Raw genomic sequence first — 27337 nt, 5'->3', positions numbered from 1 at the left:
CGGGAGGGAGAGGAGCAGTTACAGGAGGGAGAGAGGAGAGAAGACTTGGAAGGGAGTAACGTGAAGGAAGGGGCAAGAGTTACGAGAAGTTTGGAAGGGTGGCAAAAGTAAGGGGGGGTTATATAATCCAAAACGCTACCTATAAATATGAAATTTGATTCTATTTCTGGTCAAAAACCTTAAAAGTGGTGGTCCTGGTCCGCACCCAGGGTTGGGTTTGGTCCTGGTTCCCCCCCTCCCGGGTTGGGTGGGTCCGGTCCTGGTTCCCCCGCTCCTGGGTTGGGTCTGGTACTGGTTACCCCCCTCCCGGGTTGGGTCCGGTCCTGGTTACCCCCTCCTGGGTTGTCTCCGGTCCTGGCTACCCCCCCTTCCGGTGTTGGGTGTGGCCGTTCATGGTTCTCCCCGTGTTGGGTGTGGCCGGTCATGATTCCCTCCCGGGTTGGGTGCGGCCAGTAGTAGTTACCCCCCCCCCCCCCCCCCCCGGGTTGGGTGGGTGCGGTCCTGGTCCTCCCTCCGGGTTGGGTGGGTCCGGTCCTGGTTCTCCCTCGGGTTGGGTGTGGCCGTTCCTTGTTCACCCCGGGTTGGGTGTGGCCGGTCGCTAGGTGTGGCCGGTAGTAGTTACCCCCCCTCTCCTGGGTTGGGTGTGGCCGGTCGTGGTTCCCCCCTGGGGTTGGGTGTGGCCGGTCCTGGTTTCCCCCCCCCCCCCCCCCCGGGTTGGGTGTGGCCGTTCGTGGTTCCCCCTGGGGTTGGGTGTGGCCAGTCCTGGTTCCCCCCCCCCCCCTGGGGTTGGGTGTGGTCGGTCCTGGTTCCCCCCCCGGGTTGGGTGTGGCTGGTCCTGGTAATCTTCCTCCCGGTTTGGGTGGGTCAGGTCCTGGTTACCCCCCTCCTGGGTTGGGTGGGTCCGGTCCTGGTTCGCTCCCCCGGGTTGGGTGTGGCCGGTCCTGGTTCCCCTATGTCTAGATCAACGCTCCACACTCTGGCGCACCCTACACTTGTCGGCCACCATATTATTCGGCAACGGCCAATGTTGTCTCTTTCTTTCTTGTCAGTGTCGGCCATGTTGGTGGGGGAGCGCAGGAACGGCAATCTTCTGGTCCAGCTGGGTCCTAAGCTACAGGCCCAGCCAGAGGAGCTCCTGCGTCAGCGATGGAGCGTGGACGGTCATGTGGAGTATCTGATCCGCTGGGCGGTGCACAACATGGAGGAGACGGCGGCCGGCAACAATGGGGCCACCTCCCAAGCGGAGAACAAGTCCTCCAGCATCCTGATGTGGATGTCAGCCGAGGAGGTGTACAGCAACTGCCCCACACTGCTGGGGAAACGCAAGCCTGAGGGGCCCGGGATCCCAGAAGAGAAGACCTCCGGGGCCCCCGATGAAGGCGCTCTGCAGGAGATGACAGAAGACGTGCGGATGTTGGTGCAGAGGGCCGCCCGGCAGATGGCGCACACTTGTGGCCCCGACTCCTCCATCCTCAACACCATCCACGTGCTGAGCGCTTACGCCAGTATTGGCTCGCTGGCCGGAGTCTTCAGGGAGACGGGAGCACTGGACCTGCTGATGAAGATGCTCTGCAACCCCGAGAAACAGATCCGCAAGAACGCCGGCAAGATGCTGCGCGCCCTGGCCTCACATGATGCAGGTGGGAGGGGCTCTGGAGATGGGGGTGGTGCATGGTGTAATAATAGAGCTCTGATGGTGTCACATGATGCAGGTGGGAGGGGCTCAGATGGATGGGAGGCTCGGCCTGATGGGTAATGGTGTATCTTGCAGGAAGTCGGGCCCACGTCTTGTTGTCCCTCAGTCAGCAGGACGGTATAGAACAACACATGGACTTTGAGTCGCGCTTTACGCTCTTGCAGCTTTTCGCAGAGACCACCAGCTCCGAGGAACATTGCATCTGTTTTGATGGCATCCACCTCCCTCAGGTATGTGATCACCCCGAGAGAGTTGGGGGAAGGAGACTGGAGACCCCCGATCTACGGAGGCTGAGAAAGATAGATAGATGATGGGAAGGGATGGTTGATGAGGATGGCTGGATGATGGGGAGGGGAATGTTTGGCTCTCCTGGATCTTTGGCTCCTCCCTCCGTCCTGGATCTTTGGCCCCTCCCTCCGACCCTTGGCCCTGGATCTTTGACCCCTCCCTCCGTCCTGGATCTTTGGCTCCTCCCTCCGTCCTGGATCTTTGGCTCCTCTCTCCGTCCTGGATCTTTGGCTCCTCTCTCCGTCCTGGATCTTTGGCTCCTCTCTCCGTCCTGGATCTTTGGCTCCTCTCTCCGTCCTGGATCTTTGGCTCCTCTCTCCGTCCTGGATCTTTGGCTCCTCTCTCCGTCCTGGATTTTTGGCCCCTCCCTCCGTCCTGGATGTTTGGTCCCTCCCACTGAGTCTGTGGCCCCTCCTTCCTGGATGTTTGGTCCCTCCCACTGAATCTGTGGCCCCTCCTTCCTGGATGTTTGGTCCCTCCCCCTTGATCTGTGGCCCCTCCTTCAGTCTCTCTCTCTCTTTGTCAGATCCCGGGGAAGCAGCTCTTCTCGTTGGTGAAGCGTTACCTGTGTGTGACATCACTGCTGGACCAGCTGAGCAGTGACCGGCCGGACCGCAGCCACGCCGTCCGCCTCCAGCGCCAGTATGACTTCTGCATGGCCATGGGCAGCCTGATCTGTGAGCTGGTGCGGGTGATGGGCTGGGTCAGCGCTCAGGGGACGCTTTTCCCCGATCTCGAGCAGCAGCGGCGCTCCATCTTTCAGCCTCTTGCAGCCTCGGGCTCCGGTTTGCAGATGGTGGTAGCTCCGCCTATGCGTCCTGCACCCCCAAAGAAGAAATCCGGGAAGGAGTTCATGACCCCGAGTGACTTCATGTCTCGGAATGCCTATGTGGATTATGTCCAGGAGACCCTGAAGCCGGGGATGTCCGTGCGCATGCTGGAGGACTATGATGAGATCGGGTCCGGAGACGAGGGGACCTTCCGCCAGAGTAACAGTGGCATGCCGCCCGTCCAGGTGAGTACCGCTGAGACCACTGCCTCATGGGTGGTCCGGGGTCTGCTCCTCCACTATACAGTGTATGGACTGTGACTCCTCCTCTACTGTACAGTGTATGGACTGTGACTCCTCCACCTCTACTGTACAGTGTATGGACTGTGACTCCTCCTCTTTTACTGTACAGTGTATGGACTGTGACTCCTCCTCCTCCACTGTACAGTGTATGGACTGTGACTCCTCCTCCTCCACTGTACAGTGTATGGACTGTGACTCCTCCTCCTCCTCTATGCAGTGTATGGACTGTGACTCCTCCTCCTCTATGCAGTGTATGGACTGTGACTCCTCCTCCTCTATGCAGTGTATGGACTGTGACTCCTCCTCCTCTATGCAGTGTATGGACTGTGACTCCTCCTCCTCTACTATACAGTGTATGGACTGTGACTCCTCCTCCTTTACTATACAGTGTATGGACTGTGACTCCTCCTCCTTTACTACACAGTGTATGGACTGTGACTCCTCCTCCTCTATGCAGTGTATGGACTGTGACTCCTCCTCCTTTACTATACAGTGTATGGACTGTGACTCCTCCTCCTCTACTATACAGTGTATGGACTGTGACTCCTCCTCCTCTATACAGTGTATGGACTGTGACTCCTCCTCCTCCTCTATACAGTGTATGGACTGTGACTCCTCCTCCTCCTCTATACAGTGTATGGACTGTGACTCCTCCTCCTCCTCTATACAGTGTATGGACTGTGACTCCTCCTCCTCCTCCTTTACAGTGTATGGACTGTGACTCCTCCTCCTCTACTATACAGTGTATGGACTGTGACTCCTCCTCCTCTACTATACAGTGTATGGACTGTGACTCCTCCTCCTCTACTATACAGTGTATGGACTGTGACTCCTCCTCCTCTACTATACAGTGTATGGACTGTGACTCCTCCTCCTCTACTATACAGTGTATGGACTGTGACTCCTTCTCCTCTACTATACAGTGTATGGACTGTGACTCCTCCTCCTCTACTATACAGTGTATGGACTGTGACTCCTCCTCCTCTACTATACAGTGTATGGACTGTGACTCCTCCTCCTCCACTCTACAGTGTATGGACTGTGACTCCTCCTCCTCCACTCTACAGTGTATGGACTGTGACTCCTCCTCCTCCACTCTACAGTGTATGGACTGTGACTCCTCCTCCTCCACTCTACAGTGTATGGACTGTGACTCCTCCTCCTCCACTCTACAGTGTATGGACTGTGACTCCTCCTCTTCCTCCTCCCTCTTCCTCCTCCCTCTTCCTCCTCCCTCTTCCTCCTCCCTCTTCCTCCTCCCTCTTCCTCCTCCCTCTTCCTCCTCCCTCTTCCTCCTCCCTCTTCCTCCTCCCTCTTCCTCCTCCCTCTTCCTCCTCCCTCTTCCTCCTCCCTCTTCCTCCTCCCTCTTCCTCCTCCCTCTTCCTCCTTCTTTCTCCTCCTCCGTGTATGTGTGATGTACGTCTTCCCCGCCGTGTGATGACGCCGTCTGTCCCCTGCAGGTCATGTGGCGGTCCACAGGCCGGACATACTGGGTGCACTGGCACATGGTGGAAATCATCGGCTATGGAGATCAGGCCGGAGAGGACGGCCAGGGGAGGGGGACGTCCGGGGACGACACTGTGCGCCTACCTGCAGGTCAGTGCTGGGATTTGTAGTGTAACATGAGATATCGAGTGATAAGGATTCATTGAGAAACATAAGGTTACAGTGCATAAGGCCGGGCCAGGGAACGGCCAAGGAACGTTGCCAAGCGTAGGAAGCGGGCGGCAGATGACACCACCTTGATCCCTGCGCCGATCTGCTGCTGTGTGTAACAGGAATGAACTCACCGCCAATATCGGTAATATCTTCCCCAATATTCTAATATCAAATCTCTGCCCAGGGAATCCTAGAACCTACTACACCATATTGTACACCAACCAGATGGCAGCCATCTTGTCTTATAGGCAATATTACCCAGATCTTCCACTATAGAAGATGGGAGGGGATGGAGGGCGTATATACAGGGGGTCTGGGGTCCCTGCCCTAGGCGGAGTTATGATCCTGGATCACTCTCCTCTGCTCTGCCTAGTGACTGTACGGACTCCGGGGCTGGTGAGCACTATGTGTATCCATGTGCAGTAATGGTGGACGTTACCTAATACACCAGTCACCACCTCTGCTACATAACAGGCCAAGAAAAGCTGTAATATACATCGTGCTACTTACACAACAGCAGCCCAGTGAGGGTAATCCTAAGCAGCTGTTCAGACAGGTAGATGTAATACTTATCACAGGAAAACTATCTGCCTAATGCTGCATTCACTTGGTCATAGCATAGCACTGATCAGTGTTATCTGTGATCATTACATACAGCCTGCCTGTGGCCATAGCACTGATCAGTGTTATCTGTGATCATTACATACAGCCTGCCTGTGGCCATAGCACTGATCAGTGTTATCTGTGATCATTACATACAGCCTGCCTGTGGCCATAGCACTGATCAGTGTTATCTGTGATCATTACATACAGCCTGCCTGTGGCCATAGCACTGATCAGTGTTATCTGTGATCATTACATACAGCCTGCCTGTGGCCATAGCACTGATCAGTGTTATCTGTGATCATTACATACAGCCTGCCTGTGGCCATAGCACTGATCAGTGTTATCTGTGATCATTACATACAGCCTGCCTGTGGCCATAGCACTGATCAGTGTTATCTGTGATCATTACATACAGCCTGCCTGTGGCCATAGCACTGATCAGTGTTATCTGTGATCATTACATACAGCCTGCCTGTGGCCATAGCACTGATCAGTGTTATCTGTGATCATTACATACAGCCTGCCTGTGGCCATAGCACTGATCAGTGTTATCTGTGATCATTACATACAGCCTGTGGCCATAGCACTGATCAGTGTTATCTGTGATCATTACATACAGCCTGCCTGTGGCCATAGCACTGATCAGTGTTATCTGTGATCATTACATACAGCCTGCCTGTGGCCATAGCACTGATCAGTGTTATCTGTGATCATTACATACAGCCTGCCTGTGGCCATAGCACTGATCAGTGTTATCTGTGATCATTACATACAGCCTGCCTGTGGCCATAGCACTGATCAGTGTTATCTGTGATCATTACATACAGCCTGCCTGTGGCCATAGCACTGATCAGTGTTATCTGTGATCATTACATACAGCCTGTCTGTGGCCATAGCATAGGACTGATCAGTGTTATCTGTGCTCTGCTCATTGAGCCTGGACCAGGACGTCATTTTGCTTCAAATGGTTAAAATATCAGGGTCATGGTTCCTCATTGGGGTGGGATGTAGAGTAGTAGTGCTAACTGTGGTTTATCTGGGTTATCATGGATCTTATAGTATGGTTGCAGGCTCTCCCAGATGCGTTTGATTTTAGGACAGTCCCGTAGGATCTGCAGGAGTGCCCCCCATTATAATGCTAAACTCCTATCCCCTCATACATCAGTGCCGTCCCCTGAGGAGTCTGTGCGGGGGGGGGGGGGGGGGGATAATGCCGACCATATACATATAGAGCAGCTGCGGACCCCTCAGGTGACACCTATCCCCTCATACATCAGTGCCGTCCCCTGAGCTGGGGGGGGATAATGCCGACCATATACATATAGAGCAGCTGCGGACCCCTCAGGTGACTCCTATCCCCTCATACATCAGTGGCATCCCCTGAGGAGTCTGTGCGGGGGGGATAATGCCGACCATATACATATAGAGCAGCTGCGGACCCCTCAGGTGACTCCTATCCCCTCATACATCAGTGCCGTCCCCTGAGGAGTCTGTGCGGGGGGGTAATGCCGGCCATATACATATAGAGCAGCTGCGGACCCCTCAGGTGACACCTATCCCCTCATACATCAGTGCCGTCCCCTGAGCTGGGGGGGGGATAATGCCGACCATATACTTATAGTGCAGCTGCGGACCCCTCAGGTGACTCCTATCCCCTCATACATCAGTGCCGTCCCCTGAGGAGTCTGTGCGGGGGGTAATGCCGGCCATATACATATAGAGCAGCTGCGGATCCCTCAGGTGACTCCTATCCCCTCATACATAAGTGCCGTCCCCTGAGCTGGGGGGGGTAATGCCGGCCATATACCTCTGTGGTGCGGCTCGCTGTTGGCTCAAGTCGCTCTCTTTCCGCAGTGGCCCCTGCCCTTTCCTGTAAACCCTCTGGGGCCAAATACCCTCTGCCTTACCTGGGAGCAGCGGCCTGTGAGGTGCGGGGGGACCTAAGGCAGGACGAGTGGTGGGAGATCCTCTTCTTCATCCGGAGGTTGGAGCCTCAGGATCAGCAGGAGGTGCAGGATGTCATACGCCAGAACCTGGAGGAGGAGGTGAGATGCAACACACTGTGTCAGTCCTGTACATTCTCCTGTGTGGTGGTTGTTACACTATGTCAGTCCTGTGTTGTGGTTGTCACTGTGTCAGTCCTATGTGGTGGTTGTTACACTATGTCAGTCCTGTGTTGTGGTTGTCACTGTGTCAGTCCTGTGTGCTGGTTGTTACACCGTGTCAGTCCTGTGTGGTGGTTGTCACTGTGTCAGCCCTGTGTAATGGTTGTTACACTGTGTCAGCCCTATGTGGTGGTTGTTACACTGTGTCAGCCCTGTGTGGTGGTTGTTACACTGTGTCAGCCCTGTGTTGTGGTTGTTACACTGTGTCAGCCCTGTGTGGTGGTTGTTACACTGTGTCAGCCCTGTGTGGTGGTTGTTACACTGTGTCAGCCCTGTGTGGTGGTTGTTACACTGTGTCAGTCCTGTGTGGTGGTTGTTACACTGTGTCAGCCCTGTGTGCTGGTTGTTACACTGTGTCAGTCCTGTGTAGTGGTTGTTACACCGTGTCAGTCCTGTGTGGTGGTTGTTACACCGTGTCAGTCCTGTGTGGTGGTTGTTACACCGTGTCAGTCCTGTGTGGTGGTTGTTACACCGTGTCAGTCCTGTGTGGTGGTTGTTACACCGTGTCAGTCCTTGTGTGGTGGTTGTTACACCGTGTCAGTCCTGTGTGGTGGTTGTTACACCGTGTCAGTCCTGTGTGGTGGTTGTTACACCGTGTCAGTCCTGTGTGGTGGTTGTTACACCGTGTCAGTCCTGTGTGGTGGTTGTTACACTGTGTCAGTCCTGTGTGGTGGTTGTTACACTGTGTCAGTCCTGTACATTTTCCTGTGGGGTGGTTGTTACACTGTCAGTCCTGTGTGGTGGTCATTACACTGTGTCACTGCGGGTTAGTGGGGTGTAGCAGTGAGTCGGTGTGGGTTAGTGGGGTGTTACACTGTGTGGGTTAGTGGGGTGTAGCAGTGTGGGTTAGTGGGGTGTAGCAGTGTGTCTGTGCGGGTTAGTGGGGTGTAGCAGTGAGTCTGTGTGGGTTAGTGGGGAGTAGCAGTGTGTCGGTGCGGGTTAAAGGGGTGTAGCAGTGAGTCAGTGCGGGTTAGTGGGGTGTAGCAGTGTGTCGGTGTGGAGTGTAGCAGTGTGTCTGTGTGGGTTAGTGGGGTGTAGCAGTGTGTCTGTGTGGGTTAGTGGGGTGTAGCAGTGAGTCTGTGTGGGTTAGTGGGGTGTAGCAGTGTGTCTATGTGGGTTAGTGGGGTGTAGCAGTGAGTCTGTGTGGGTTAGTGGGGTGTAGCAGTGAGTCGGTGTGGGTTAGTGGGGTGTAGCAGTGAGTCGGTGTGGGTTAGTAGGGTGTAGCAGTGTGTCTGTGTGGGTTAGTGGGGTGTAGCAGTGAGTCGGTGTGGGTTAGTGGGGTGTAGCAGTGAGTCGGTGTGGGTTAGTAGGGTGTAGCAGTGTGTCGGTGTGGGTTAGTAGGGTGTAGCAGTGTGTCGGTGCGGGTTAGGGGGGTGTAGCAGTGAGTCAGTGCGGGTTAGTGGGGTGTAGCAGTGTGTCGGTGTGGAGTGTAGCAGTGTGTCTGTGTGGGTTAGTGGGGTGTAGCAGTGTGTCGGTGCGGGTTAAAGGGGTGTAGCAGTGTGTCTGTGTGGGTTAGTGGGGTGTAGCAGTGAGTCTGTGTGGGTTAGTGGGGTGTAGCAGTGTGTCTGTGTGGGTTAGTGGGGTGTAGCAGTGAGTCTGTGTGGGTTAGTGGGGTGTAGCAGTGAGTCGGTGTGGGTTAGTGGGGTGTAGCAGTGAGTCGGTGTGGGTTAGTAGGGTGTAGCAGTGTGTCGGTGTGGGTTAGTAGGGTGTAGCAGTGTGTCGGTGCGGGTTAGTGGGGTGTAGCAGTGAGTCGGTGCGGGTTAGTGGGGTGTAGCAGTGAGTCGGTGCGGGTTAGTGGGGTGTAGCAGTGAGTCGGTGCGGGTTAGTGGGGTGTAGCAGTGAGTCGGTGCGGGTTAGTGGGGTGTAGCAGTAAGTCAGTGCGGGTTAGTGGGGTGTAGCAGTGTGTCGGTGTGGGTTAGTGGGGTGTAGCAGTAAGTCAGTGCGGGTTAGTGGGGTGTAGCAGTGTGTCGGTGTGGGTTAGTGGGGTGTTTGCTACACTGTCTGTGCGGGTTAGTGGGGTGTAGCAGTGTGTCTGTGTGGGTTAGTGGGGTGTAGCAGTGAGTCGGTGTGGGTTAGTGGGGTGTAGCAGTGTGTCTGTGCGGGTTAGTGGGGTGTAGCAGTGAGTCGGTGTGGGTTAGTGGGGTGTAGCAGTAAGTCAGTGCGGGTTAGTGGGGTGTAGCAGTGTGTCGGTGTGGGTTAGTGGGGTGTTTGCTACACTGTCTGTGCGGGTTAGTGGGGTGTAGCAGTGTGTCTGTGTGGGTTAGTGGGGTGTAGCAGTGTGTCGGTGCGGGTTAGTGGGGTGTAGCAGTGTGTCGGTGCGGGTTAAAGGGGTGTAGCAGTGAGTCAGTGCGGGTTAGTGGGGTGTAGCAGTGTGTCGGTGTGGAGTGTAGCAGTGTGTCTGTGTGGGTTAGTGGGGTGTAGCAGTGAGTCGGTGCGGGTTAGTGGGGTTTAGCAGTGAGTCGGTGCGGGTTAGTGGGGTTTAGCAGTGTCGGTGCAGGTTAGTGGGGTGTAGCAGTGAGTCGGTGCGGGTTAGTAGGGTGTAGCAGTGTGTCGGTGCGGGTTAGTGGGGTGTTACACTGTCTGTGCGGGTTAGTAGGGTGTAGCAGTGTGTCGGTGTGGGTTAGTAGGGTGTAGCAGTGTGTCGGTGTGGGTTAGTAGGGTGCAGCAGTGTGTCGGTGCGGGTTAGTGGGGTGTTACACTGTCTGTGCAGGTTAGTAGGGTGTAGCAGTAAGTCGGTGTTGTTCTGTCTCCTCAGCAGCGGGGCGGTCTGGACGAGCACACCCTCATGCTGTTACCTGTGACTGTGGAGGTAGCACACACGGTCCTGAGCTTCCTGGGTGAGCGCTGCTCTGGGAGTGTCCTGAGCGACCTGCACAGCTCTCATGTCTATGCAAAGTACATCCTGCAGCCAGGAAAGCAGAGCTCCGGCCCCAGCTGCGGGGCCCCCACTCATTCTGTACAGGGGGGCCTTCTGACCAAAAAGCCAAAAAACGAGGAACCACAGAAAGTAGTGAAAACAGAGGCCCCATCCAGTGCAGAGACCTCGACCTGCAGCTGCTGAGCACCTTTGCTTTCCCAGGAAGGACTACACATCTCAGCAAACCCCTGCGGAGGACAAGGGTAAAGGTGAGGGTGTGGTGGGTACAGTGAGTGTGTGTGGGGTGTGAGGTGGTGGTGGGGTGCTGAGAGGTGGGAGGTGGTGGTGGGGTGCTTAGAGGTGGGAGGTGGTGGTGGGGTGCTTAGAGGTGGGAGGTGGTGGTGGGGTGCTTAGAGGTGGGAGGTGGTGGTGGGGTGCTGAGAGGTGGGAGGTGGTGGTGGGGTTGCTGAGAGGTGGGGAGGTGGTGGTGGGTGCTGAGAGGTGGGAGGTGGTGGTGGGGTGCTGAGGGGTGGGAGGTGGTGGTGGGTGCTGAGGGGTGGGAGGTGGTGGTGGGGTGCTGAGGGGTGGGGGGTGGTGGTGGGGTGCTGAGGGGTGTGAGGTGGTGGTGGGGTGCTGAGAGGTGGGAGGTGGTGGTGGGGTGCTGAGAGGTGGGGGGTGGTGGTGGTGGGGTGGTGGTGGGGTGCTGAGAGGTGGGGGGTGGTGGTGGTGGGGTGGTGGTGGGGTGCTGAGAGGTGGGGGGTGGTGGTGGGGTGCTGAGGGGTGGGAGGTGGTGGGGTGCTTAGAGGTGGGAGGTGGTGGTGGGGGTGCTTAGAGGTGGGAGGTGGTGGTGGGGTGCTTAGAGGTGGGAGGTGGTGGTGGGGGTGTGAAGAGGTCGCTGTGGTGGGAGGTTTGTGGAGGGGTGGTGTGGGAGGTTGCGTAGGGGTGGGTGGGGGTGCTGAGAGGTGTGGGGGGGTTGTAAATGGGGTGGTGTGGGAGGTTGCGGGGGGGTGCTGAGAGGGGTGGTGGTGGGGTTTGTGTAGGGGTGGTGGGGTTTGTGTAGGGTGGGGGGGGTTTGTGTAGGGGTGGGGGGGGTTGTTTGTGTAGGGAGGGGTGTGGGAGGTTTGCGGAGGGGTGTGGGAGGTTGCGGAGAGGGGTGGGGGGGGTGCGGAGAGGTGTCGGGGGGGTGCGGAGAGGGGTGTGGTGGTGGGGGGTTGTGGAGGCGGGGTGCGGAGAGATGTGGGAGGTTGGGTGGTGGGGCGTTTGTGAAGGGGGGTTGCGGTAGGGCTGGGTGGTATACCGCGAAAATACCGATAACGTCACTGGGGTCGGTTAAACCGACCTCAACTTGGCGGAGGACGGTATGTGCGGTATTTTCTGTATTCCCCGTCTTCCCGGCGCCGCCTAATCGCTGCCCGGACCATGCCGGAGGCATTGGAATAAACTACTCTGCTGCTGGGGGAGGGGGGACCTTGAAGCAGTCTCTAATTAATAATGTGCTTGGCCAGCCAATTCCCCCTACACCCGTATAGCGTCGCCCACGTACCGCCTCTGCAGCCCTCCTTTTTATTTGTTGCGTGCGGGCGGGCTTTCTTGTGGTCGCGCGGGCTGGCAGTTGGATGTGCGCCACAGGCGGTAAGATGGCAGCCGCTTGTCACCCAGGCCCCTGTGTAGTGATAACAGCCTGGGGGTCCATGCGGGTGAGGGGGCTGTACTGTACAATATTGATCTGGATGGAAGCTGCTGCTGCACTGTCAGCGTGCACCCAGGCCCCTGTGTAGTGATAACAGCCTGGGGGTCCATGCGGGTGAGGGGGCTGTACTGTACAATATTGATCTGGATGGAAGCTGCTGCTGCACTGTCAGCGTGCCACCCAGGCCCCTGTGTAGTGATAACAGCCTGGGGGTCCATGCGGGTGAGGGGGCTGTACTGTACAATATTGATCTGGATGGAAGCTGCTGCTGCACTGTCAGCGTGCACCCAGGCCCCCTGTGTAGTGATAACAGTTACATCCAGAGATAAATTCAGCATAAAGAAATGAAATAGCGGCACTCACCCGGCTTGTCTTCAATCTTTATTGGGGTATCATGTACAACACAAGTCCACTAGGGCATCATACAGGTGAGGGAGGACGCAGGGGGGTGCATACAGCGACGGCCGTTTCGTGCGCAGGCGCACTTCGTCACGGCTAACACACGTCAGACCAGGTCTCACCTGTATGATGCCCTAGTGGACTTGTGTTGTACATGATACCCCAAATAAAGATTGAAGACAAGCCGGGGTGAGTGCCGCTATTTCATTTCTTTATGCTGAATTTATCCGTGGGACTAATATGCTGTGAGCAGAGCACCACCTGCATCTTCAGTACACACTTCCAGCCTCCCACGAGGTCAGTTTAGTACGCTGAAAACACAGTGTGAATCAGTACTAGTGCCGGTCTATGTTTTTCTTTTTCTCCGTGTATGCAATAACAGTTACATCCAGATCGATAGTGTACAGTACAGCCCCCTCACCCGCATACCACCGGCACCAAACATGGACCCCCAGGCTGCTATCAGTACGCAGGGGGCCTGGGTGCACGCTGACAGTGGCAGCAGCAGTACAGCGCCGGCCTCACCCGCATACCACCGTGGCCGGGTGGACAGGTGGGGGCTGGAAAAGGTGATTTTCCGATTTACCTCCTGAGCCAGGGCGCACAAATATTGCTGCAGGGCAGGGGATGGAAAGATCCTGCTGCGGGGGGGGGCTGGAGAGGAAGGCTGGAGAACTGACAGGCTGCGCACAGGCGGCAGCTCCCCCTCCAGTGTGTGCTCAGCGCTGCTGCTGCCAGGGCGGCTCACTTCTCCTAGCTTCTCTGGAAGCTGCACGGTGAGCCCTGCCCCCCCCTCTCCCCGCACATACAGTTGGGGTCGGCACCTCCATGATTCCCTGACCACCGCACTCTGTCCCGCACAGGAATCCTCGGAGCCCCGTTATCTTTTGTCAGTTCTGGAAGCGGCTGTGTGTGACGCTCTGCCTGGGACACAGGTATATGTTGCTACAGCACCGAGTGACAGGGGCCGAGGATTCCTGTGTGAGAGAGAGAGAGAGCGGTGCCCGGGGGACCATCTATCATCCATCTATCATCCATCTATCATCCATCTATCATCCATCTATCATCCATCTATCATCCAATCTATCATCCATCTATCATCCATCAATCATCCATCAATCATCCATCAATCATCCATCAATCATCCATCTATCATCCATCTATCATCCATCTATCATCCATCTATCATCCATCTATCATCCATCTATCATCCATCTATCATCCATCTATCTCCTATCTGAATATATACTGTATAGATAGATCTAGCAAACCATATGAATCCCAGACCTTGGACCAAGTCAGCTAGTAAGAAATACTCTGCAGCTTTCTGACGGTAATACAAAACGTGGATTTTATTCCATATAACAATACGCAGCAAACTTCACAAGTGATACACATGTTTTGGCGTCTCCTAGTGGCACTTGAAAAATGGCGACGCCAAAACATTGTGTATTACTTGTGAAGTTTGCAGCGTATTGTTATATGGAATAAATCCACGTTTGTATTACCATCGAAAATGGGGTTTTCAAAAGGGGCGTGGCTTTTAAAAGGGGCGTGTCATAATTATCGTTTATCGTGTGGGAGGTTGCGGAGGGGTGGGGGGTGCTGAGAGGAGTGGTGGGGGGTTTGTGGAGGAAGGTGTGTGGGAGGTTGCGGAGGGGTGGTGGGGTGCGGAGAGGGGTGGTGGGGGGGGGTTGTGGAGGCGGGGTGCGGAGAGGTGTGGGAGGTTGAGGGGTGGTGGGGTTGTTTGTGGAGGGGGGATTGCGGAGAGGTGGGGGTGTGGAGAGGTGTGGGGGGGTGACATCTGTTTTGATGATGAGCAGCGGCGACCTGCACTGACAGGGATTATTGGGCGGCTCGGCAGCCATATTTGTTGGGTTCCTCCTCTCTCTCCAGGTGTTGTTACCCCTCGGGGCACCTCTAGGGGGAGCTCTCTGGAGATGTTAGTGGAGATTCTTGAGAAGGTGAAGAAGACTACAAGTGGCGTGGAGGCGCTGTCCTCGGCAGTGCAGGCCATGCTGCAACAATCCGGAGACGAGGGCCATGCTGGGAAGAGTGAAGGGCGCTCTAACAGGTAGGGAGGTGGGGCCCCGGGGTGGGGGAGGCTAGAACCTCTGCCATATTGGAAGCTACTCTGTAACGTCTCATCTGTTCTATAATAACTAGAGAGAAGATCATCAAGACATTGGTAGAGATCCTGACCAATCAGATGAAGGATCGGATGGTGGTGGTCACATGTCTGCAGGTCACCTATGTGCTCATGTCCAAGTATGACTGGCGGGTGCCTTTTGCCACGGAAGGCGGGGTGCGGGCAGTGCTGGGCTGTATGCAGGAGCATCACTCCTCGGCTGCCATCCAGCATATCGGGCTTGCGGTAAATATCTGCCCTTTGCTGTTCTGCCAATGGTTTGCTGCCGCCATCTTGTAACCTGCGCTCTGTCTCTGGCAGGTTCTGAAGGTGCTGACCGGGTGGGGGAGCTGTGATCTGCGGGGAAGCTCCCGCCGCTACACCCTGAATCCCGGAGACACCCAGGTGATGAAGGAAATCTTCTCCAGCATTGGATCAGCTGCCAGTGGGAGCGCCACCAGTCTTCTGAGGGCCATCCCCGGGGCCATCAGCAAGCTGCAGAGCACCGAGGGGTAAGGGCCCCGAGCCGGGACGTCACCAGCCTGACCTCCACCCACCACCACTCATCAACTTCTGCCTTCCAGGTGCTTCACCTCTGTGTACAACGGCCTGCTGGTCATCCGAATGCTGACCGACAACCATGAAGCGCTGTCTGAGCAGCTGTCCGGGGTGGAGCTGCCCGCTGTCCCCCAAAGCTTCACAATTGACAGCAACTCATTATACAGCCGGCTGGACCTGTTCATGCAGAAGCAGCTGTGCCACCTGTTACAGGGCACTGAGGAGAAGAGCAGTGCCGACACCAAAGGTGACAACTCCACATGTTTTCCATATGCCACCTCCTTCCCTCTGCCGCATCCTCCTCCTTCCCTGTGCCGCATCCTCCTCCTTCCCTGTGCCGCATCCTCCTCCTCCTCCTTCCCTGTGCCGCATCCTCCTCCTCCTCCTTCCTGTGTGCCGCATCCTCCTCCTCCTCCTCCTTCCCTGTGCCGCATCTTCCCCTCCTCCTCCTTCCCTGTGCCGCATCCTCCTCCTCCCTCCTTCCCTGTGCCGCATCCTCCTCCTCCTCCTTCCCTGTGCGCATGTGCCGCATCCTCCTCCTCCTCCTTCCCTGTGCCGCATCCTCCTCCTCCTCCTTCCCTGTGCCGCATCCTCCTCCTCCTCCTTCCCTGTGCCGCATCCTCCTCCTCCTCCTCCTTCCCTGTGTGCCGCATCCCCCTCCTCCTCCTCCTTCCCTGTGCCGCATCCTCCTCCTCCTCCTCCTTCCCTGTGCCGCATCCTCCTCCTCCTCCTCCTTCCCTGTGCCGCATCCTCCTCCTCCTTCCCTGTGCCGCATCCTCCTCCTCACCTCCTTCCCTGTGCCGCATCATCCTCCTCCCTCCTCCTTCCCTGTGCCGCATCCTCCTCCCTCCTCCTCCCTGTGCCGCATCCTCCTCCTCCTCCTTCCCTGGCCGCATCCTCCTCCTCCTCCTTCCCTGTGCCGCCGCATCCTCCTCCTCCTCCTCCTTCCCTGTGCCGCATCCTCCTCCTCCTCCTCCTTCCCTGTGCCGCATCCTCCTCCTCCTCCTCCTTCCCTGTGCCGCATCCTCCTCCTCCTCCTCCTTCCCTGTGCCGCATCTCCTCTCCCCTCCTTCCCTGTGCCGCATCCTCCTCCTCCTTCCCTGTGCCGCATCCTCCTCCTCCTCCTCCTTCCCTGTGCCGCATCCTCCTCCTCCTCCTCCTTCCCTGTGCCGCATCCTCCTCCTCCTCCTCCTTCCCTGTGCCGCATCCTCCTCCTCCTCCTCCTTCCCTGTGCCGCATCCTCCTCCTCCTCCTTCCCTGTGCCGCATCCTCCTCCTCCTCCTTCCCTGTGCCGCATCCTCCTCCTCCTCCTTCCCTGTGCCGCATCCTCCTCCTCCTCCTCCTTCCCTGTGCCGCATCCTCCTCCTCCTTCCCTGGGCCGCATCCTCCTCCTCCTTCTTCCCTGTGCCGCATCTCCTCCCCCTCCTTCCCTGTGCCGCATCCTCCTCCTCCTTCTTTTCTCATCTACTGCATTCTTCTTCTTTCTTCTTCTTTCTTCTTCTTTCTTCTTCTTTCTTCTTCTTTCTTCTTCTTTCTTCTTCTTTCTTCTTCTTTCTTCTTCTTTCTTCTTTCCTCTGCCACTGCATCATCCTCCTCCTTCCCTGTGCCGCATCCTCCTCCACCGTGTATGTGATGTGACTTAGTGTGGCCCTTTCAGATGTGGCCCCAGTGCAGGCCCTGCAGGACATGGATGTGGCGTCGTTGCTCAGCGCTCTGCAGGACGTGCGGCTGTCTCGGGAGCTCCTGCCATCTCTGGAGCGATGTGTCTGTGATGACGCCTTCTCTCTGCCGTGTGACGTCTCTCAGATCCTCACAGACCCCGACTTCTTTCTGCAGCTTCTCTCCAGCCTGGAGCAACTCCGCCAAGAGAAAGCGCTCCAGCTCTGCATCTACAGGTGAGGGCCCCACGGGCGAGGGGAGGGAGGAGCTGGCCCGGCTGGGACACTGGAGGGAGGAGCCGGCCCCAGCTGTGATGGGAGGGAGGAGACGGCCCCAGGTGTGATGGGAGGGAGGAGCCGGCCCCAGGTGTGAGGAGAGGGAGGAGCGGCCCCAGGTGTGAGGAGAGGGAGGAGCCGGCCCCAGGTGTGAGGAGAGGGAGGAGCCGGCCCCAGGTGTGAGAAGAGGGAGGTGCCGGACCCAGGTGTGATGGTAGGGAGGAGCCGGCCCCAGGTGTGATGGGAGGAAGGAGCCGGCCCCAGGTGTGAGGAGAGGGAGGAGCCGGCCCCAGGTGTGAGGTAAGGGTGCTCCCCGCAGCGCCCTCTAATAACTGACGAGCGCTCTCCCCGCAGCGCCCTCTAATGACTGACGAGCGCTCTCCCCGCAGCGCCCTCTAATGACTGACGAGCGCTCTCCCCGCAGCGCCCCTCTAATGACTGACGAGCGCTCTGCCCGCAGCGCCCTCTAATGACTGACGAGCGCTCTCCCCGCAGCGCCCTCTAATGACTGACGAGCGCTCTCCCCGCAGCGCCCTCTAATGACTGACGAGCGCTCCCCGCAGCGCCCTCTAATGACTGACGAGCGCTCTCCCGCAGCGCCCTCTAATGACTGACGAGCGCTCTCCCGCAGCGCCCTCTAATGACTGACGAGCGCTCTCCCCGCAGCGCCCTCTAATGACTGACGAGCGCTCTCCCCGCAGCGCCCTCTAATGACTGACGAGCGCTCGCCCTTGATAATGGTTGTCTCTCCTCTCAGGATCCTTAATAAGTGTCTGTCGTTCTACCAAGAAGACGCTCTCCCCTGGCACCGGAGCATCGAGCCCTGTCTGACGTCTCTGGTCAGCACCAGCAGTGACCATGAGGTGAGGGGCGGCGGGCCTAGCACTGCCAGCCTCCATCCGTCTGTCCACTCACCATCCTCTGTCTGCAGGTCCTCCAGGAGGTGGTCAACTTCCTGCACCGCCTGGCCTCCACCAACAAGGACTGCGCTGTTGTCATGTGCGCCTTGGAGCCAAGGAAACTCTGAGTAAAGTGTTAGAGAAGCAGAGCACCCCCCTGCTGCAGGCCGCGGAACTGCGAGACCTCCTGAGTGACTGCGAGAAGTACGCCAGCCTCTACCAGAAGATGGCCACCAGCATCCTGGCGGCTGCATTCAGGTGAGTGCACACTCTCTGCAGCTCCACTAGAGTCCTACATCATGTCTCATCCTCCAGAGCTGCACTCGCTGTTCTGCTGTTACATCATGTCTCATCCTCCAGAGCTGCACTCGCTGTTCTGCTGTTACATCATGTCTCATCCTCCAGAGCTGCACTCACTGTTCTGCTGTTTTACATCATGTTACGTTATGTCTCATGCTCCAGAGCTGCACTCACTATTCTGCTCATGTCACTACACTCACTACAGCATGTCTCTGCACTTTGGAGGAGGAGACATGATGTTACAGCAGAATAGTGAATGCAGCTCTGGAGGATGAGACATAATGTTAGAGCAGAATAGTGAGTGCAGCTCTTTAGGATGAGACATGATGTAACAGCAGAATAGTGAGTGCAGCTCTTTAGGATGAGACATGATGTAACAGCAGAATAGTGAGTGCAGCTCTGGAGGATGAGACCTGATGTAACAGCAGAATAGTGAGTGCAGCTCTGGAGGGTGAGACATGATGTAACAGCAGTATGAGGTGCTGAGATGTTTTTCTTCTCCCATCAGATGGTCCTTGGGCAGATAGAGGAGCACAGACGCTGCCAGCAGCAGATTAACATCCCATTCTTCCATGTGTTTCTGAGGAATCTCTGTCAGGGTGAGTGCCTGGTGTATCTGGCTGTCTCTTTCAGCCATTCAGCAGTGTACACCTCTCTCTCTGTTGTATCCAGCTGTCTCTCAGCAGTGTACACCCCTCTCTCTGGTGTATCCGGCTGTCTCTCAGCAGTGTACACCTCTCTCTCTGGTGTATCCGGCTGTCTCTCAGCAGTGTACACCCCTCTCTCTGGTGTATCCGGCTGTCTCTCAGCAGTGTACACCCCTCTCTCTGGTGTATCGGCTGTCTCTCTGCAGTGTACACCTCTCTCTCTGGTGTATCCGGCTGTCTCTCTGCAGTGTACACCCTCTCTCTGGTGTATCCAGCTGTCTCTCAGCAGTGTACACCCCTCTCTCTGGTGTATCCGGCTGTCTCTCTGCAGTGTACACCCCTCTCTGGTGTATCCGGCTGTCTCTCTGCAGTGTACATCTCTCTCTGGTGTATCCGGCTGTCTCTCAGCAGTGTACACCCCTCTCTCTGGTGTATCCAGCTGTCTCTCAGCAGTGTACCCCTCTCTCTGGTGTATCCGGCTGTCTCTCAGCAGTGTACACCCCTCCCTCTGGTGTATCCGGCTGTCTCTCTGCAGTGTACACCCTCTCTCTGGTGTATCCGGCTGTCTCTCTGCAGTGTACACCTCTCTCTCTGGTGTATCCGGCTGTCTCTCAGCAGTGTACACCCCTCTCTCTGGTGTATCCGGCTGTCTCTCTGCAGTGTACACCCCTCTCTCTGGTGTATCCGGCTGTCTCTCTGCAGTGTACATCTCTCTCTGGTGTATCCGGCTGTCTCTCAGCAGTGTACACCCCTCTCTCTGGTGTATCCAGCTGTCTCTCAGCAGTGTACACCCCTCTCTCTGGTGTATCCAGCTGTCTATCAGCAGCGCTCTCTAATTGTGCTGTACTGCTGGGAGTGCTCCTGCTGGATGGAGATGAGGGGCAGGCTTTACAGTGCTGAAGGGGTGGGGCTCTACAGTACTGGAGGAGGGGGGCTCTACAGTGCTGAAGGGGTGGGGCTCTACAGTACTGGAGGAGGGGCTCTACAGTGCTGAAGGGGTGGGGCTCTACAGTACTGGAGGAGGGGCTCTACAGTGCTGAAGGGGTGGGGCTCTACAGTACTGGAGGAGGGGCTCTACAGTGCTGAAGGGGTGGGGCTCTACAGTACTGGAGGAGGGGCTCTACAGTGCTGAAGGGGTGGGGCTCTACAGTACTGGAGGAGGGGCTCTACAGTATTGGAGGAGGGGCTCTACAGTGCTGAAGGGGCGGGGCTCTACAGTGCTGAAGGGGGGGGCTCTACAGTACTGGAGGAGGGGCTCTACAGTACTGGAGGAGGGGCTCTACAGTGCTGAAGGGGGGGGCTCTACAGTACTGGAGGAGGGGCTCTACAGTGCTGAAGGGGCGGGGCTCTACAGTGCTGAAGGGGTGGGGCTCTACAGTACTGGAGGAGGGGCTCTATAGTGCTGAAGAGGAGGGGCTCTACAGTACTGGAGGGGCTCTCTGGTGTATCCAGCTGTCTCTCAGCAGTGTACACCCCTCTCTCTGGTGTATCCAGCTGTCTCTTAGCAGTGTACACCCCTCTCTCTGGTGTATCCAGCTGTCTCTCAACAGCGCTCTCTAATTGTGCTGTACTGCTGGGAGTGCTCCTGCTGGATGAAGAAGATGAGGGGCTCTACAGTACTGGAGGAGGGGCTCTACAGTACTGGAGGAGGGGCTCTACAGTGCTGAAGGGGTGGGGCTCTACAGTACTGGAGGAGGGGCTCTACAGTGCTGAAGGGGTGGGGCTCTACAGTGCTGAAGGGGTGGGGCTCTACAGTACTGGAGGAGGGGCTCTACAGTGCTGAAGGGGTGGGGCTCTACAGTATTGGAGGAGGGGCTCTACAGTGCTGAAGGGGTGGGGCTCTACAGTATTGGAGGAGGGGCTCTACAGTATTGGAGGAGGGGCTCTACAGTATTGGAGGAGGGGCTCTACAGTGCTGAAGGGGCGGGGCTCTACAGTGCTGAAGGGGCAGGGCTCTACAGTACTGGAGGAGGGGCTCTACAGTGCTGAAGGGGCGGGGCTCTACAGTACTGGAGGAGGGGCTCTACAGTGCTGAAGGGCGGGGCTCTACAGTGCTGAAGGGGTGGGGCTCTACAGTACTGGAGGAGGGGCTCTACAGTACTGGAGGAGGGGCTCTACAGTGCTGAAGGGGTGGGGCTCTACAGTACTGGAGGAGGGGCTCTATAGTGCTGAATGGGCGGTGCTCTACAGTACTGGAGAAGGGGCTCTATAGTGCTAAAGGGGCGGGGCCCTGTAGTGCTGAAGGGGCGGGCCCTATAGTGCTGAAGGGGGGGCCCTGTAGTGCTGAAGGGGAGGGGCTCTACAGTGCTGAAGGGGCGGGGCTCTACAGTGCTGAAGGGGTGGGGCTCTACAGTACTGGAGGAGGGGCTCTACAGTACTGGAGGAGGGGCTCTACAGTGCTGAAGGGGTGGGGCTCTACAGTACTGGAGGAGGGGCTCTATAGTGCTGAATGGGCAGGGCTCTACAGTACTGGAGAAGGGGCTCTATAGTGCTGAAGGGGCGGGGCCCTGTAGTGCTGAAGGGGCGGGCCCTATAGTGCTGAAGGGGCGGGGCCCTATAGTGCTGAAGGGGCGGGACAGAATGTGGGTCACTGTCCTGGGTGCAGCGCCTCCTGCTGGTCCCTTGGAGGATAGCACTGTGGACGCCTCTATCATCCCTGCAGGCTCCAGCGTGGAGGTTAAAGAAGATAAATGTTGGGAGAAGATTGAAGTCTCCTCCAATCCGCATCGCGCCCACAAACTGACAGACGGGAACCCAAGTCTTACTGGGAGTCGAGCGGCAGCACCGGATCCCATTATATCAACATCTTCATGCATCGCGGAGTGGTGATCCGGTGAGAGAATGCGGGTGAGGAGGGGGGGGATGGGCTGCATACTTACCTTATTACACAATGTGCGCCCCCCGCAGGCGGCTGCTGATGTCCGTGGCCAGTGAGGACTCCAGTTACATGCCGGCCCGGGTCCTGGTGATGGGGGGGAGAGAACTCGTCCAACATCAGCACCGAGCTCAATGCGGTCAGTCCTGGCGTATTATAGTTGGGGGGAGGCACAGCTGTGGGGGGTCAGCAGATGGGGGTACAGCTCTGGGGCAGCAGGTGGGGGTCAGCTGTGGGGGGGGAGGTGCACAGCTTCGGGGGTCAGCTGATGGAGGGGCATAGCTCTGGGGGTCAGCTGTGTGGGGGGCACAGCTCTGGGGTCAGCTGGTGGAGGGGCATAGCTCTGGGGGTCAGCTGGTGGGGGGCACAGCTCTGGGGGTCAGCTGGTGGGGGGGCACAGCTCTGGGGGTCAGCTGGTGGGGGGGCACAGCTCTGGGGGTCAGCTGGTGGGGGGGCACAGCTCTGGGGGTCAGCTGGTGGGGGGGCACAGCTCTGGGGGTCAGCTGGTGGTGGTGGTGGTGGGGGGGTTATAGCTCTGGGGTCAGCTGGTGGGTGTTAAAGCTCTGGGGGTCAGCAGGTGGGGGGGCACAGCTGTGGGGGTCAGCAGGTGGAGGGGCACAGCTCTGGGGGTCAGCAGGTGGGGGGCATAGCTCTGGGGTCAGCAGGTGGGGGGGCACAGCTCTGGGGTCAGCAGGTGGGGGGCACAGCTCCTGGGTCAGCAGGTGGGGGGGCACAGCTCGGTGGGTTAGCAGGTGGGGGGGCACAGCTCCTGGGGTCAGCAGGTGGGGGGCACAGCTCCTGGGGTCAGCAGGTGGGGGGGCACAGCTCTGGGGTCAGCAGGTGGGGGGGGCACAGCTCCTGGGGTCAGCAGGTGGGGGGGCACAGCTCTGGGGGTCAGCATGGGGGGGCACAGCTCTGGGGGTCAGCAGGTGGGGGGGCACAGCTCGGGGGGTCAGCAGGGGGGGGGGCACAGCTCTGGGGGTCAGCAGGTGGGGGGGCACAGCTCTGGGGGTCAGCAGGTGGGGGGGCACAGCTCTGGGGGTCAGCAGGTGGGGGGGCACAGCTCCTGGGGTCAGCAGGTGGGGGGGCACAGCTCCTGGGGTCAGCAGGTGGGGGGGCACAGCTCTGGGGGTCAGCAGGTGGGGGGGCACAGCTCCTGGGGTCAGCAGGTGGGGGGGCACAGCTCTGGGGGTCAGCAGGTGGGGGGGCACAGCTCTGGGGGTCAGCAGGTGGGGGGGGCACAGCTCCTGGGGTCAGCAGGTGGGGGGGCACAGCTCCAAGGTCGCAGTTGTTTATGTGTATTTTGTCTCTGGCAGGTGAATGTCTGTGGCTCCGCCTCCAGCGTTGTTCTCCTGGAAAACGCCACACGTTTCTGGCGGTGGTTCAGGTGAAGATAAAGCGGTGTCAGCAGGTAATGCGCTGTGTCATGTGACTGCGCTGCGCTCCGGCCTCAGCCGCCCTCATGCAGCATGGTCTCTCTGCAGGGCGGTATTGACACACGTGTGCGGGGCCTGGAGATCCTGGGGCCAAAGCCGACATTCTGGCCGGTGTTTAAGGAGCAGCTGTGCCGAAGAACGTTCCTCTTCTACACCAGCCGAGCTCACAGCTGGGGCAGGAGATCTGTGAGAGGAAGGAGAGCTTACTGCAGCTGTTCAGCAGGTAACTGGGGGCACAGGCGTACGGGGGGTAACAGGGGGCACAGCTGTATGGAAGGTAAGAGGGCACAGCCGCACAGGAGGTAACAGGGGGCACAGGCGTACGGGAGGTAACAGGGGGCACAGGCGTACGGGGGGTAACAGGGGGCACAGGCGTACGGGAGGGGGCACAGGCGTACGGGAGGTAACGGGGGGCACAGGCGTACGGGAGGTAACGGGGCACAGGCGTACGGGAGGTAACGGGGCACAGGCGTACGGGAGGTAACGGGGCACAGGCGTACGGGAGGTAACAGGGGCACAGCTATATGGAAGTAACAGGGCACAGGCACAGCCGCACAGGAGGTAACAGGGGCACAGGCGTACGGGAGGTAACAGGGGGCACAGGCGTACGGGAGGTAACGGGGCACAGGCGTACGGGAGGTAACGGGGGCACAGGCGTACGGGAGGTAACGGGGGGCACAGGCGTACGGGGGGTAACGGCGGGGGCACAGGTAACGGGGGGGGGCACAGGCGTACGGGGGTAACGGGGGGGGGGGCAGAGGCGTACGGGGGTAACGGGGGGGGGGGCAGAGGCGTACGGGGGGTAACGGGGGGGGCACAGGCGTACGGGGGGTAACGGGGGGGGGGGGCACAGGTGCCGAAGTTACAGCCTGCAGTGGGTAACGGGCGGTGGGGCACAGTCGCAAAGGGGCAGTGGCTCCTTCTGAGGTTTCGGGGTCTCCTTCTCACTGATTGGCCGCCCTCTTGCAGGTTGAACCGCGCCCTGTCACATGAGCAGGAGTTTGCGGATCGGTTCCTGCCGGATGATGAGGCGGCGCAGGCTCTAGGCCGCACCTGTTGGGAGGCGCTGATATCCCCCCTGGTGAAGAGCATCACCACTCAGGTAGAGAAACTTCCAGGCCCCCAATGTGCTGCTTCCCTCCTGTACGGGGTCCTCACCTCTCTGCCTCCTGTTCTCTTCTAGACGACGGGGGAGTAAGCCCCCTCAGCTGGCTGCTTACCCGCTATCTGGGGAACATTCAGGGGGCGCAACGCCCCAATGCCAAAACTTCAGTCTTCAACTCCCGGGTACGAAGGCTGACCCATCTACTGGTCCATGTGGACACCAGCCCCAGGACACGGCCGAGCTGAAGCCCCCCAGTAAAGCTAGTGAGTACTGTGTCCCTGTATAGGAGGTGGGGAGTGGTCGGGGGTCTCTGTGTAGGAGGTGGGGAGTGGTCGGGGGTCTCTGTGTAGGAGGTGGGGAGTGGTCGGGGGTCTCTGTGTAGGAGGTGGGGAGTGGTCGGGGGTCTCTGTGTGGGGAGTGGTCGGGGGTCTCTGTGTAGGAGGTGGGGAGTGGTCGGGGGTCTCCATACGTCAGTTCTGCTGTGAGATTTGCTCTTCTCCTCAGATGGGAAGAGTCGGGGGGCCCCCAGTCCTCCTGTGAGACCCTCTGCTACTGGATGGAGCAGCTTGGCCGGGATGGCTCAGTGCTGGCAGGCGGGGTCCAGAAGCAGGTAGCGGGGGCTCAGGGATTCTGGGGGATTAGTGTGTCCCTCTTCTGGGTGTAATTCCTGTTGTGTCCACCAGGTGCAGCGCTTTCTGGAGATGTCCTGGAATGATGTGGATCTGGCTCCCCGCTTCTGCTCCATGTACCGGGCCCTCAGACGCGCCATGGACGAGATGTTTGGACAACAGATGCGGTTCTTACTGTCTCTGCGCCAGGGTTTCTGTGAGGGGCTGTTACAGCTGTCCTTCTGACCGCACTGCACGTGAGTCTCTGGGGCCCCATTAGTGTTCTTCATGTTGGGGCCCCCTGTGTCTGGAGATATTTGTATCTGTGATGTTTGTACATTACAGGTGACGGAGCAGTTCGCTCGCTATATAGATCAGCTGATCACTGTGATCCGTGCCGATTCTGCTGATCTCCGATCCCTGGAGCAGCTTCAGGAATTCCTGGACTTTGTTCTTTTCTTGTCTGATCTAGAACTGGCCAATTCCTTCGAGCATTTTTACAGGTCAGTGCAGCTCCATGTCGCCATCTCTAGCACTGCTCCTTGTTGCCCTGTGCCGCATCTCTAGCACTGCTCATTGTTGCCCCTGTGCCGCCATCTCTAGCACTGCTTCTTGTTGCCCCCTGTGCCGCCATCTCTAGCACTGCTTCTTGTTGCCCCTGTGCCGCCATCTCTAGCACTGCTTCTTGTTGCCCCTGTGCCGCCATCTCTAGCACTGCTTCTTGTTGCCCCTGCCGCCAGCTTCCTCCTTGTTGCAGCCGTGCCGCCAGCTTCCTCCTTGTTGCCCCTGTGCCGCCAGCTTCCTCCTTGTTGCAGCCGAGCCGCCAGCTTCCTCCTTGTTGCCCCTGTGCCGTCGGCTTCCTCCTTGTTGCCCCTGTGCCACCAGCTTCCTCGTTGCTCCTGTGCCGCCAGCTTCCTTGTTGCCCCTGTGCCGCCAGCTTCCTCCTTGTTGCCCCTGTGCCGCCGGCTTCCTCCTTGTTGCCCCTGTGCCGCCGGCTTCCTCCTTGTTGCAGCCGAGCCGTCGGCTTCCTCCTTGTTGCCCCTGTGCCACCAGCTTCCTCGTTGCCCCTGTGCAGCCAGCTTCCTCCTTGTTGCAGCGGTGCCGCCAGCTTCCTCCTTGTTGCAGCGGTGCCGCCAGCTTCCTCCTTGTTGCCCCTGTGCCTCCAGCTTCCTCCTTGTTGCCCCTGTGCCGCCAGCTTCCTCCTTGTTGCCCCTGTGCTGCCAGCTTCCTCCTTGTTGCCCTTGCCGCCAGCTTCCTCCTTGTTGCCCTGCCGCCAGCTTCCTCCTTGTTGCCCTGTGCCCTGCCAGCTTCCTCCTTGTTGCCCCGTGCCGCCAGCTTCCTCTTTGTTGCCCCTGTGCCGCCAGCTCCTCCTTGTTGCCCCCGTGCCGCCAGCTTCCTCCTTGTTGCCCCCCGGCCGCCAGCTTCCTCCTTGTTGCCCCAGTGCCGCCAGCTTCTTCCTTGTTGCCCCAGTGCCGCCAGCTTCCTCCTTGTTGCCCCCGTGCCGCCAGCTTCCTCCTTGTTGCCCCCGTGCCGCCAGCTTCCTCCTTGTTGCCCCCGTGCCGCCAGCTTCCTCCTTGTTGCCCCCGTGCCGCCAGCTTCCTCCTTGTTGCCCCCGTGCCGCCAGCTTCTGTGATTCCAGGTCCTATTTCTAAGCTGCTGTGTGTTGCAGGCATTACCTGGCGGATCGCCTCCTCTCCCTCGGACCCTGCTGGCTGGAGAATCGGTGGTCGATCACATTGGAATTTGTTTCCCAAACCGCTTTCCCCAACAGATGCTGAAAAACCTGCAAGAAGCCAAAGATCTTCAAAGAGAGGAACATCTGTACCGCCTGCAGGAGCATGACAGAGGAGTCTTATCAGAGGAGGAGGAGGAGGAGATGGTGAGGAGGGAAGGAGGGGTGGAGGAGGAGCTTGTGAGGAGGAGGAGGACAGGAGGGAAGGAGGAGGAGATGGTGAGGAGGAGGACAGGAGGGAAAGGAGGAGGAGATGGTGAGGAGGAGGGACAGGAGGGGAAAGGAGGAGGAGGATGGTGAGGAGGAAGAGGAGGAGGAGGAGAGGAGTGAGGAGGAGGACAGGAGGGAAGGAGGAGGAGATGGTGAGGAGGAGGACAGGAGGGAAGGAGGAGGAGATGGTGAGGAGGACAGGAGGAAGGAGGAGAGGAGGGAAGGAGGAGGAGATGGTGAGGAGGAGGACAGGAGGGAAGGAGGAGGAGATGGTGAGGAGGAGGAGGAGGAAGGAGGAGATGGTGGGAGGAGGACAGGAGGGGAAGGATGAGGGAGATGGTGAGGAGGGGAAGGAGGAGGAGATGGTAGGAGGAGGACAGGAGGGAAGGAGGAGGAGATGGTGAGGAGGAGGACAGGAGGGAAGGTGAGGAGGAGATGGTGAGGAGGAGGGACAGGAGGGAAGGAGGAGGAGA

General features: G+C 58.3%; 1 pseudogene; it reads left to right on the top strand.

Moving 5' to 3' along the window:
• Positions 1-26801, top strand: LOC138775655 (cullin-9-like; annotated as a pseudogene).
• The last annotated feature ends 536 nt before the right edge of the window (positions 26802-27337 follow it).

Source organism: Dendropsophus ebraccatus, unplaced genomic scaffold (genome assembly GCF_027789765.1).
Source record: "Dendropsophus ebraccatus isolate aDenEbr1 unplaced genomic scaffold, aDenEbr1.pat pat_scaffold_1819_ctg1, whole genome shotgun sequence".
NCBI classification, from domain to species: domain Eukaryota; kingdom Metazoa; phylum Chordata; class Amphibia; order Anura; family Hylidae; genus Dendropsophus; species Dendropsophus ebraccatus.
Note: the sequence above shows the minus strand (reverse complement) of the source record. Positions and strands in the feature narration are given on the sequence as shown.